This window comes from Amblyraja radiata, chromosome 15 (assembly GCF_010909765.2).
Source record: "Amblyraja radiata isolate CabotCenter1 chromosome 15, sAmbRad1.1.pri, whole genome shotgun sequence".
Lineage (NCBI taxonomy): Eukaryota > Metazoa > Chordata > Chondrichthyes > Rajiformes > Rajidae > Amblyraja > Amblyraja radiata.
In genome coordinates, this window is record NC_045970.1 from 9,072,040 (window position 1) to 9,085,958 (window position 13,919).

At 45.1% G+C, this 13,919-nt stretch overlaps 1 protein-coding gene across 1 annotated transcript in view; it reads left to right on the top strand.

Moving 5' to 3' along the window:
- Positions 1-13,919, top strand: part of LOC116981653 (coiled-coil and C2 domain-containing protein 2A-like) — a 182,031-nt gene that overhangs the window by 90,368 nt on the left and 77,744 nt on the right. The window lies entirely within an intron of this gene.

The following is a 13,919-nucleotide window of genomic DNA, read 5'->3' on the forward strand; positions in this document are numbered from 1 at the left end:
CAACTGCAGTAGAACCTCCCTGCTCCTATACTCAAATCCTTTTGCTATGAAAGCTAACATACCATTTGCTTTCTTCACTGCCTGCTGCACCTGCATGCCCACTTTCAATGACTGGTGTACCATGACACCCAGGTCTCGCTGCATCTCCCCTTTTCCTAGTCGGCCACCATTTAGATAATAGTCTGCTTTCCTGTTTTTGCCACCAAAATGGATAACCTCACATTTATCCACATTATACTGCATCTGCCAAACATTTGCCCACTCACCCAGCCTATCCAAGTCACCTTGCAGTCTCCTAGCATCCTCCTCACAGCTAACACTGCCCCCCAGCTTAGTGTCATCCGCAAACTTGGAGATATTGCCTTCAATTCCCTCATCCAGATCATTAATATATATTGTAAATAGCTGGGGTCCCAGCACTGAGCCTTGTGGTACCCCACTAGTCACTGCCTGCCATTGTGAAAAGGACCCGTTTACTCCTACTCTTTGCTTCCTGTTTGCCAGCCAGTTCTCTATCCACATCAATACTGAACCCCCAAAGCCGTGTGCTTTAAGTTTGTAAACTAATCTCTTATGTGGGACCGTGTCGAAAGCCTTCTGGAAGTCCAGATACACCACATCCACTGGTTCTCCCCTATCCACGCTACTAGTTACATCCTCGAAAAATTCTATAAGATTCGTCAGACATGATTTACCTTTTGTAAATCCATGCTGACTTTGTCCAATGATTTCACCACTTTCCAAATGTGCTGCTATCCCATCTTTAATAACTGACTCTAGCAGTTTCCCCACTACCGATGTTAGACTAACTGGTCTGTAATTCCCCGTTTTCTCTCTCCCTCCCTTCTTAAAAAGTGGGGTTATGTTTGCTACCCGCCAATCCTCAGGAACTACTCCAGAATCTAAAGAGTTTTGAAAGATTATTACTAATGCATCCACTATTTCTGGAGCTACTTTCTTAAGTACTCTGGGATGCAGCCTATCTGGCCCTGGGGATTTATCGGCCTTTAATCCATTCAATTTACCCAACACCACTTCCCGGCTAACCTGGATTTCACTCAATTCCTCCAACTCCTTTGACCCGCGGTCCCCTGCTATTTCCGGCAGATTATTTATGTCTTCCTTAGTGAAGACGGAACCAAAGTAGTTATTCAATTGGTCCGCCATATCCTTGTTCCCCATGATCAACTCACCCGTTTCTGACTGCAAGGGACCTACATTTGTTTTAACTAATCTCTTTCTTTTCACATATCTATAAAAACTTTTGCAGTCAGTTTTTATGTTCCCTGCCAGTTTTCTTTCATAATCTATTTTACCTTTCCTAATTAAGCCCTTTGTCCTCCTCTGCTGGTCTCTGAATTTCTCCCAGTCCTCCGGTATGCTGCTTTTTCTGGCTAATTTGTACGCATCATCCTTCGCTTTGATACTATCCCTGATTTCTCTTGTTATCCACGGATGCACTACCTTCCCTGATTTATTCTTTTGCCAAACTGGGATGAACAATTTTTGTAGTTCATCCATGCAGTCTTTAAATGTCTTCCATTGCATATCCACCGTCAACCCTTTTAGAATTAATTGCCAGTCAATCTTGGCCAATTCACGTCTCATACCCTCAAAGTTACCTTTCTTTAAGTTCAGAACCATTGTTTCTGAATTAACAATGTCACTCTCCATCCTAATGAAGAACTCAACCATATTATGGTCACTCTTGCCCAAGGGGGCACGTACAACAAGACTGCTAACTAACCCTTCCTCATTACTCAATACCCAGTCTAAAATAGCCTGCTCTCTCGTTGGTTCCTCTACATGTTGATTTAGATAACTATCCCGCATACATTCCAAAAAATCCTCTTCCTCAGCACCCCTGCCAATTTGATTCACCCAATCTATATGTAGATTGAAGTCACCCATTATAACGGTTTTGCCTTTGTCGCACGCATTTCTAATTTCCTGTTTGATACCATCTCCAACTTCACTACTACTGTTAGGTGGCCTGTACACAACACCCACCAGCGTTTTCTGCCCCTTAGTGTTTCGCAGCTCTACCCATACCGATTCCACATCCTGCAAACTAATGTCCTTCCTTTCCATTGCGTTAATCTCCTCTCTAATCAGCAACGCTACCCCACCTCCTTTTCCTTTCTCTCTATCCCTCCTGAATATTGAATATCCCTGGATGTTCAGCTCCCAGCCTTGGTCACCCTGGAGCCATGTCTCCGTGATCCCAACTATATCATAGTCATTAATAGCTATCTGCACATTCAACTCATCCACCTTATTACGAATGCTCCTTGCATTGAGACACAAAGCCTTCAGGCTTGTTTTTACAACACTCTTACCCCTTATACAATTTTGTTGAAAAGTGCCCCTATTAGATCATCCCTCATCCTCCTGTGCTCCATAAAATAGTCCCAGCCTACTCAACCTCTCCCTATAGCTCTGGCTCTCTAGTCCTGGCAACATCCTCGTAAATCTTCACTGTACCCTTTCCAGTTTGATGACATCTTTCCTATAACGTGGTGCCCAGAACTGAATGCAATACTCTGAATGCGGCCTCACCAACTTCTTATGCAACTGCAACATGACCTCCCAACTTCTATACTCAGCCTGACCCGCTGAGTTACTCCAGCGCTCTGTGAAACGTCACAGAACAGGGCAAGATTAGCATGTGAGTGGTTTTGCAAATAGTGCAGATGGTTGTGAATGATTGCAACAGGATCTGGATCAATTAGCCAGGTGGGCAAAGAAATGGTTGATGGTTGCATGGTTCCTTGAAGGTCGAGTCGCAGGTATATCAGGTGGTCAAAAAGTATTTTGGCACTTTGGCCTTCATCAGTCAGAGTATTGAGTATAGAAGTTGGGAGGTCATGTTGTAGTTGAATAAGACATTGGTGAGACCGCATTTAGAATATTGTGTTCAGTTCTTGGCACCATGTTATAGGAAAGAAGTCAAACTGAAACGAGTACAGAGATCCCCATCCTGGATCAGTCCAATCAGGATTGTGTCGTCCGCAAACTTGAGAAGCTTGACAGAGGTGTCTGTGGAGATGCAGTCATTGGTGTGGCTAGAGAGTAGAGGAGAGGGGAGAGTACGCATCTTGCGGTGCTCCTATGCTGAGCGTTTGCGGGTCCGAGATATGCTTTCCCGTCTCACATGCTGTTTCCTGTCTGTTGATCCACCGACAGAGGGGTTCAGGCACAGTCAACTCAGAAAGTTTGGAGCGTAGTAGCTATGGCACAATGGTGTTGAATGCAGAGCTAAAATCAACAAACAAAATCTTCGCATAGGTCCCCTGGTGATCTAGATGAAGTTATCTGCGATGGAGGATGAAGTGCAGGTCCAGATTGACTGCGTCATCCACAGATCTATTGGCCCAATTTGCAAAATGCAGATGGTCCAGCAGGGGGGTTGTGATATTTTCCAGCTCAAGCCTTTTAAGGGTCTTCATTTCTTTTTTTCCAAATGTCTTCATGACTACAGAGGTCAGTGCGACAAGCCTGTAGTCATTAAGACCAGTAATCCTTGCCTTTTTGGGTGCAGGGACAATAGTGGAAGATTTGAGTTCAAGAAGGAACTGCAGATGCTGGAAAATCGAAGGTACACAAAAATGCTGGAGAAACTCAGCGGGTGCAGCAGCATCTGTGGAGCGAAGGAAATAGGTAACGTTTCGGCCCGAAACGTTACCTATTTCCTTCGCTCCATAGATGCTGCTGCACCCGCTGAGTTTCTCCAGCATTTTTGTGTACCAGTGGAGAATTTGAAGCAGGCAGGGATAATACGTCTTTGCAGGGACTGATTAAAAATGAGTAATTGGGTGTGAAGTGGTGATTGGAGTGGGTTGGGTGTAGAAGGGCCCAGTCTTTGCAGACTGAGGTCAGGCTGTGAGTGGGTGTGAAGTGTTGGTTGGGGTGGGAAAGGGACCACTCTTTTCATACTGGAGTCTTGCCTTAAGTAGGTGTGAAGTGGTGAATGGGAAGGAGAGGGTGCAGGGTCCATTCTTTGCAGACTGGGGTCTGGCTGTGTTTGCTGGGAAGGGGGTTTCAGGGTTACGTTTCTGATTTTCAAACCTGCAGTAAAACTCATTCAGGTCGTTCGTCAGCTGACGATTGTCCAAAGAGCGGGGGACTTTCCTTTTACAGCTGGTGATTTCTTGCATGCCCTTCCAAACTGAAGAAGTGTCACTAGCTGAGAACTTGCTCTTCAACTTCTCAGAGTACCTTTCCTTGGCAGCTCTGATTCCTCTTCTCTGCTCTTTATCAATTAGACTATCTTTTAACTCTTTAACAATTAGGCTATCGGCTTGACGCATATGTGCCCCCTCCTCAGCAGCAACATCATCAACGGACTACCATGGACAGATCCATGATGACCCTGAAAACATGCAGATTTTTGTAATATTCAAATTATATTAAAAATATGCTGCAAAAAGAGTCACAAACTTTGGAATTCATATTTTTCAGTATTATTATCAAGGCAAAGAAAGCAGTTCCAATTGTTTGTTATTATTTGATATTATTCATGAGGAAAAAATATAATAGCTTTAAAACCTACCTCAATTTTACAATCTCATTAAAGATATTCCCCCTTTCTCTCTCCCCTCCCCCATCTCTCTCCCCCTTCCCTTCCCTTCCCTTCCCTTCCCCTTTCTCCCTCCCCCCACTCACATCCCCCCCTATTTCTGGTGGGGGGGGGTGCGAAGATGAAGGTGGCTGGGCCGGCGTGGGTCAGTGTGGGCCGGTGTGGGTCAGTGTGGGCCGGCGTGGGTCAGTGTGGGCCGGCGTGGGGCCAGCGGGGGTGGCTTGGGCCCTGGCGGCGGGGGGGGGGGGTGAGGGCGGTGGGGGGAGGCGAGGGCAGCGGGCCCCGCCGCAGCGGCGTCTCGTGTTGGTGTTACAGCCGCTCCCGCCCGGCGACGGGAAGAAGGTCTCCTGGTCGCCAGGCTGGCCGGTGGCGAGGCTCCGACGCCGCGGATGGAAACGCTGGACCCGGCGGGCGGCCTGGCAGACACCGCCCCCCCCCCCCCACTACTTACCTGGAGTAGACTCGCGGTTTCGCGCTCAATAGTTGAACCACAAATGGCAGTCTGATCCCGCCCCGGGCCCACTGCGCACGCGCGGATAGACGGCACCATTTTGCATCGCTTCCCCACTGCGCAGGCACGGATGGGCGCATTTGTTTCTCCCCCAGCGGCCGCAACCAGAATTTCGGGCGATTTCCAACAAAGTGGAAACCCTGATTGTGCTCCGATTTCAAAAAAAAAATTTCTGGGGATTTATTCTTACTCTGGGGGGAAAAAGGGGGGTGCAGTCGCACCCAGCGCACCCCCCCTTCGGACGGCCATGGAAGTGACTATACAAATGAGGGTTGCATTTCCTGCAACCTATAAGATTGAAGGGTGACAATTAAAAATTTCAAACTATTATGGAGAACTGACAGAATGGATGGAAAGGTCATGTTCATAAGTTATAGTAGCAGAATTAGGCCATTCAGCCATCAAGTCTACTCCACCATCAGTCATAGCTGATCTTTCTTCCCAACACCATTCTCCAGCTTTCTCCCCATACCCCCTGACTCCCGTACTAATCAATCTCCAACTTATAAATATCCATTGACTTGTCCTCCACAGCCTTCTTTCACAGCAAGGAATTCCATAGATTCACCACCCTCTGACTAAAGAAATTCATCCTCTTCTCCTCTCTAAATGTATGTCCTTTTATTCTAAGGCTATGGGCCTCGGGTCCTAGACCTTCCCACTAGTGGAAACATCCTCTCCACGTCCACTCTATCCAGGACTTTCCCTATTTGGCTGGTTTCAATGAAGCCCCCCCACCCCATCCATCTAAACCCCAACGAGTACAGGCCCAGTGCCGTGGTTTTAAACTGAATAAGGGGGGTGGGGTGTGAAATGTGATAGTCGAGGATGGAGTTAAAGGGAAAGGGTTTCTTAAATGTGTGAGCAGAGAGACTGAGGGGTGTAAAATGAGGGTAGAAGCAATAGGTAGCAAGGTGAAAAGTAAAAGTGGCAGGCAGACAAATCCAGGGCAAAAATCAAAAAGGGCCACTTTTCAACATAATTGTATAAGGGATAAGAGTGTTGTAAAAACAAGCCTGAAGGCTTTGTGTCTCAATGCAAGGAGCATTTGTAATAAGGTGGATGAGTTGAATGTGCAGATAACTATTAATGACTATGATATAGTTGGGATCACGGAGACATGGCTCCAGGGTGACCAAGGCTGGGAGCTGAACATCCAGGGATATTCAATATTCAGGAGGGATACACAGAAAGTAAAAGGAGGTGGGGTAGCGTTGCTGGTTAGAGAAGAGATTAACACAATAGAAAGGAAGGACATTAGCTTGGAGGATGTGGAATTGATATGGGTAGAGCTGCGAAACACTAAGGGGCAGAAAACGCTAGTGGGAGTTGTGTACAGGCCACCTAACAGTAGTAGTGGAGTTGGGGATGGCATAAAACAGGAAATTAGAAATGCATGTAACAAATGTAAAACAGTTATAATGGGTGACTTCAATCTACAAAAAGATTGGGTGAATCAAATTGGCAGGGGTGCTGAGGAAGAGGATTTCTTGGAATATATGCGGGATAGTTTTCTAAACCAACATGTAGAGGAACCAACGAGAGAGCAGGCTATTCTAGACTGGGTATTGAGTAATGAGGAAGGGTTAGTTAGCAGTCTTGTTGTGCGTGGCCCCTTGGGCAAGAGTGACCATAATATGGTTGAGTTCTTCATTAGGATGGAGAGTGACATAATTAATTCAGAAACAAGGGTTCTGAACTTAAAGAAAGGTAATTTTGAGGGTATGAGACGTGAATTGGCCAAGATAGACTGGCAATTGATTCTTAAAAGGTTGACGGTGGATATGCAATGGAAGGCATTTAAAGACTGCATGGATGAACTACAACAATTGTTCATCCCAGTTTGGAAAAGAAGGAAAGGTAGTGCATACGTGGATAACAAGGGAAATCTGGGATAGAATCAAAACAAAAGATGAAGCATACAAATTAGCCCGAAAAAGCAGCCTATCAGAGGACTGGGAGAAATTCAGTCCAGCAGAGGAAGACAAAGGGCTTAATTAGGAAAGGGAAAATATATTATGAAAAAAACTGGCTGGGAACATAAAAACTGACTGCAAAAGTTTTTATAGATATGTGAAGAGAAAAAGATTAGTTAAAACAAATGTAGTTCCCTTGCTGTCAGAAACAGGTGAATTGATCATGGGGATCAAGGACGTGGCAGACCAATTGAATAACTACTTTGGTTCTGTCTTCACTAAGGAAGACATATATAATCTGCCGAAAATAGCAGGGGACCGGGGGACAAATGAGATGGAGGAACTGAGTGAAATCCAAGTTAGCCGGGAAGTGGTGTTAGGTAAATTGAATGGATTAAAGGCCAATAAATCCCCAGGGCCAGATAGGCTGCATCCCAGAGTACTTAAGGAAGTAGCCCCAGAAAAAGTGGATGCATTAGTGATAATTTTTCAAAACTCTTTAGATTCTGGAGTAATTCCTGAGGATTGGAGGGTAGCTAATGTAACCCCACTTTTTAAAAAGGGAGAGAGAGAGAAAACAGGGAATTACAGACCAGTTAGTCTAACATCGGTAGTGGGGAAACTGCTAGAGTCAGTTATTAAAGATGGGATAGCAGCACATTTGGAAAGTGGTGAAATCATTGGACAAAGTCAGCATGGGTTTATGAAAGGTAAATCATGTCTGACGAATCTTATAGAATTTTTCGAGGATGTAACTAGTAGAGTGGATAAGGGAGAACCAGTGGATGTGTTATATCTGGGCTTTCAGAAGGCTTTCGACAAGGTCCCACATAAGAGATTAGTATACAAACTTAAAGCACACGGTATTGGGGGTTCAGTATTGATGTGGATAGAGAACTGGCTGGCAGACAGGAAGCAAAGAGTAGGAGTAAACGGGTCCTTTTCACAATGGCAGGCAGTGACTAGTGGGGTACCGCAAGGCTCAGTGCTGGGACCCCAGCTATTTACAATATATATTAATGATTTGGACGAGGAAATTGAATGCAACATCTCCAAGTTTGTGGATGACACGAAGCTGGGGGGCAGTGGTAGCTGTGAGGAGGATGCTAGGAGGCTGCAAGGAGACTTGGATAGGCTGGGTGAGTGGGCAAATGCATGGCAGATGCAGTATAATGTGGATAAAGTGAGGTTATCCGCTTTGGTGGCAAAAACAGGAAAGTAGACTATTATCTGAATGGTGGCCGATTAGGAAAAGGGGAGATACAACGAGACCTGGGTGTCATGGTACACCAGTCATTGAAAGCAGGCATGCAGGTGCAGCAGGCAGTGAAGAAAGCGAATGGTATGTTAGCATTCATAGCAAAAGGATTTGAGTATAGGAGCAGGGAGATTCTACTGCAGTTGTACAGGGTCTTGGTGAGACCACACCTGGAGTATTGCGTACAGTTTTGGTCTCCTAATCTGAGGAAAGACATTCTTGCCATAGAGGGAGTACAGAGAAGGTTCACCAGACTGATTCCTGGGATGTCAGGACTTTCATATGAAGAAAGACTGGATAGACTTGGCTTGTACTCGCTAGAATTTAGAAGATTGAGGGGGGATCTTATAGAAACTTACAAAATTCTTAAGGGGTTGGACAGGCTAGATGCAGGAAGATTGTTCCCGATGTTGGGAAAGTCCAGGACAAGGGGTCACAGCTTAGGGATAGAGGGGAAATCCTTTAGGACCGAGATGAGAAAAACATTTTTCACACAGAGTGTGGTGAATCTCTGGAACTCTCTGCCACAGAAGGTAGTTGAGGCCAGTTCATTGGGTATATTTAAGAGGGAGTTAGATGTGGCCCTTGTGGCTAAAGGTATCAGGGGGTATGGAGAGAAGGCAGGTACAGGATACTGAGTTGGATGATCAGCCATGATCATATTGAATGGCGGTGCAGGCTCGAAGGGCCGAATGGCCTACTCCTGCACCTATTTTCTATGTTTCTATGTTTCTAAATGCTCATCATATGTTAACCCACTCATTCCTGGGATCATTCTTGTAAACCTCTTCTGGAACCTCTCCAACGCCAGCACATCCTTCCTCAGATATGTGGCCCAAAACTGCTCACAATACTCCAAATGCAGTCTGACCAGTGCCTTATCCACACTACCTGCCCCTCCACCTATTTTTGTATCATCTCCCAACGTGGCCACAAAGCCTTCAATTCCCTCATAAAATCATTGATATACAACTTTAACAGTAGCAGTGATCCCTGCGGACCACCACTAGTTACTGACAGACAACTAGTGAAAGCCCCCCTTATTGCCACTTTTTGTCTTCTGCCATCCAGCCAACTTGATATCCATGATAGTATTTCCCTTCTGAAAATCCAGGTAAACAACATCCACTGACTCTCCCTTGTCTATCCTGCTACCTGTATTTAACTCCTCAAAGAATTCCAACAGGTTCATTAGGCAAGATCTCTCTTTCACAAACCATGCTGACTTCGACCTATTTTAACACGAGCTTCTAAATACTCAAAAACCTTATCCCTTATAATGGACTCAAAAACTTACCAACCACTGAAGTCAGGCTAACCGGCCTATAGTTTCCACTCTTCTGCTTCGCCCCCGTCTTGAACAGCGGAGTAATATTTGCAATTTTCCAATTGTCTGGAACCCCTTCTGACTTGTGATTCTTGAAATATCACAACTAATGCCTCCGCAATCTCTAAAGCCACCTCTCAGAACCCTGGGGTGCAGTCCATCTGGTCCAGGTGACTTATCCTCCTTCAGATCTTTCAATTTCCCAAGCATCTTCTTCTTAGTAATAGCCACTCCTCCAAATGGCTTAATCAAATTTGGTTACATAGAAACATAGAAACATAGAAAGTAGGTGCGAGAGTAGACCACCAGGTCCGTCGAGCCCGCACCGCCATTCGCTCATGGCTGAACACTAAACAGACACACTTACCCACAAACAGTAGACACAAGACACAGAACACAAGACACTACCCTCCCCTTTATACCACTATCACCCCTCTCCACCCCAAAAACCTCGTGATCTCCTGGGGGAGGCAAAAAACCGGATAAAAACCCAGGTCCAATTCGGGAAAAAAATCCGGGAAATTCCTCTCCGACCCCAATCCAGGCGATCGACACTTGTCCAGGAGATCACTCAGGTCTTACTATACTAACCATACCTAGGTCCATATCCCTGCCCTCTCCCCGTAGCCCCTTATCCCCTTGGCAGCTAAAAAACCATCTATTTTAGTCTTAAATATATTTAAAGTTTCTGCTTCCACTGCTCCCTGGGGCAGTGAATTCCATAAATTAACCACCCTCTGGGTGAAGAAGTTCTTCCTCATCTCAGTTTTAAAAGAGCCCCCCCTTATTCTGCAACTATGTCCCCTAGTTCTAGTTTCCCCGATCATTGGGAACATCCTCGGTGCATCCACCCGATCAAGGCCCCTCACGATCTTATATGTTTCAATGAGATCGCCTCTCATTCTTCTAAACTCCAAAGAGTAGAGTTCCAGCCTACTTAACCTTTCCTCATATGTCAATCCCCTCATTGCAGGAATTAATCTTGTAAACCTTCGCTGCACTGCCTCCAGGGCTAGTACATCCTTTCTTAAGTATGGACCCCAGAACTGTACACAGTATTCCAAATGTGGTCTCACCAATACTGTGTACAGCTGCAGCAAGACCTCCGTGTTTTTATACTCAATCCCCCTAGCAATAAAGGCCAAAACTCCATTGGCCTTCCTGATTGCTTGCTGCACCTGCATACTAACTTTTAGTGATTCATGTACTAATACCCCTAGATCCCTTTGCGTTGCATTACAACGCAGCTCCTCCTCATTTAGAAAATAACTTGCCCTATCATTTTTTTTCCCAAAGTGAATGACTTCACATTTATTAGTATTAAACTTCATCTGCCAAGTTGTTGCCCACTCACCTAGCTTATCTATATCCTTTTGCAGACTCTTCCTATCCTCCTCATCCCCTACTTTTCCTCCCATTTTTGTATCGTCCGCAAATTTTGATATATTACACTTGGTTCCCTCCTCCAAATCATTTATATAAATTGTGAACAACTGGGGTCCCAGCACCGACCCTTGCGGAACCCCGCTAGTTACCGGTTGCCATCCCGAGTATGAACCATTTATCCCCACTCTCTGCCTCCTATTTGTTAGCCAATCCTCTACCCATGCTAATATATTACCCCCAATCCCATAATTTTTTATTTTTAGCAATAGTCTCTTATGTGGCACCTTGTCAAAAGCCTTTTGGAAGTCCAAGTATACCACATCCACCGGTTCCCCTTTATCCACCCGGGTTGTTACTTCCTCAAAGAATTCGAGCAGATTTGTTAAACAGGACTTCCCCTTCACAAAACCATGCTGGTTCTGTCCGATGAAGTCATGTTTATCCAAGTGCCCCGTTAGTGTTTCTTTAATAATTGTCTCTAACATTTTACCCACCACCGATGTTAGACTAACCGGTCTATAGTTACCCGCCTTCTGTTTACTTCCTTTTTTAAATATAGGTGTTACATTGGCCATTTTCCAATCCACTGGACCGTTCCTGCCTCCAGGGAGTTTTGGAAAATTATCACCAATGCATCCACAATCCCCACCGCTATCTCCCTCAAGACCCTTGGATGTAATCCATCAGGCCCAGGGGATTTATCCTCCTTCAGTCTCATTAATTTCCCTAATACCACCTCCTTGGTGATCTTAATAGTATTTAGCTCCTCCATTCCCACCGCCCCCTGTTTATCCAGCGTTGGAATATTTTTTGTGTCTTCTATGGTGAAGACTGATACAAAATACTCGTTTAATGCCTTTGCCATTTCCATGTTCCCCACCAACAACTCTCCAGTCTCACCCTCCAATGGACCAACGTTCACCTTAGCCACCCTTTTTCTTTTTATATAGCTATAAAAACTCTTACTATTAGTTTTTATGTTGTTTGCTAAATTCCTTTCATAGTCTATTTTCCCCGTCTTAATTAATCTCTTAGTTATTTTTTGCTGACCTTTAAATGCTTCCCAATCCTCTACCCTCCCACCTGGTTCATTACACAACACCATATCCACAATTGCCTTTTCCCTGGTGGGCTCAACTACAAGCTGCTCTAAAAAAACATCTCGTAGGCACTCTACAAATTTCATATCTTGGGGTCCAGTACCAACCTGAATTTCCCAGTCTGCCTGGATATTGAAATCCCTGGGGACTGCCTTTCTTACATGCCGATTGTATCTCCTGATGTAAGTTGTACCCTATATCCTGGCTATTGTTTGGGGCCTGTAAGTAACTCCCATCAGTATCTTTTTACCCTTGCAGTTTCTTAGCTCTACCCACACGGATTCTTTATCTTCTGATCCTTCTTCTTCATATCAAGTCCACACACAAGTTTAGAAGTTGTTCAGCCACTGCTGAACACACTTCTTGGCATCTGCATACAATGGTGTGGCTTGTCATGAACAATATTAAAACGCTTAAGTGACCATGTTTGCTTCCAGGTGCTTCTGTTTTATCCCACATCCCAAAGGCATACGAATTGGCCACAGTCTCTTGGAAAAGTACAGTTTAATTAGCCACCATAGGTTTGTTCACGGCTGGACCAGTCAGGCAAATACCATGACGATAATAACAGTTCAGAGGCTGAACATAGTTCAGGAAAAAGCAACTAGTTCTACTGGCACTCCATCAACCACCCCAAACATTAATTCCCTTCATCACTGGCACACTGTGGCTGCATTGTGTTCACTTTGCAAATACATTGTAGTTGCTCACCCAAGCAAATCAGAAAGCATCATCCAATCCTATGATCTCTGTCACCAAGAAATGAAAGGGCATCAGGCACAATGAAACACCACCACTAATTCTTAACATTCACTTTTAATTTCAAAGACAGATTAAAATTTTTTTTTTTGCTGTTTTCATTGACAGCTTAGATCGGACCCGCTGTGTGTGTGTGGGGGTGGGGGTAGGGTGTTTAGTGTGTGTGTGACGCTGCAGGCTTCTCCCCTGAATTCCATAGAGCTGCCGACAGCTTTCGTGCATGAGACGCGCACGCTTCATTTCCAGAACAATCTGAACGCGTGACACACGGTTGCATTTCCATGTACTCTCATCTAGAGAGGAAAAGATCTCTTCAAAGAGGGAGCTAGAGAAGCAGAGTTCTCTCTAGGAGGAGATCGAGCTGACGACGACCTATCGAGATCGAAGATTCTCGCGAGCTATCGCGATAGCGAGCAATCGTCTCTCTCAACCCACCCCCCCCCCTAAACTCCCCCCCACAACCCCCCACCTTCCCCCTCCCTTCCCCCCTCTCACACATTCCCCCGCCCCCCTCTCAACCCCCTCTCTCCCTCTCTCTCCTCCCCTCTCTCCTCACATCTCTCTCACCCCTCCTCCCCCACCAAGATTTAAAATGTTCTCTAGACTATCTATTCCTATGGGAAAGCCCACCACTGTAGGCATTTGTTCTGTGGCACATTGGTCCACTGACGCATTTGCAACGTGAACTGTTTATAACTCGGGAGGACCCGTAGTCCTTTGAAATTGGCAGGGAATATAAGAAAGTGGTTAAAAAGGCAAATGGGATAGAAGCATTAAGTGGAAGAGTAAAGTGAATCTTTATTACATACTAATTTGGCCACAACATGGGTAGCGTGTCCATTTTAGGAAATGTGAAGATTTTGGAGAGGGTGCTGAAGTGATTTATTAAAATGATTCAAGGGACGGGCATAGTAATGTGGATAGTAATGTGGATAGACTTGAGAAACTGGAGTTGTCCTGGCATAGAGGTGATTGCTGAGGTTCATAATAGAGGTATATAAAATCACCAAAAATATAGACAAATTTAGATAGAGAATACAAATTTTCATTGGCAGCAGGATCAAGAAGACACACCTTGAAATG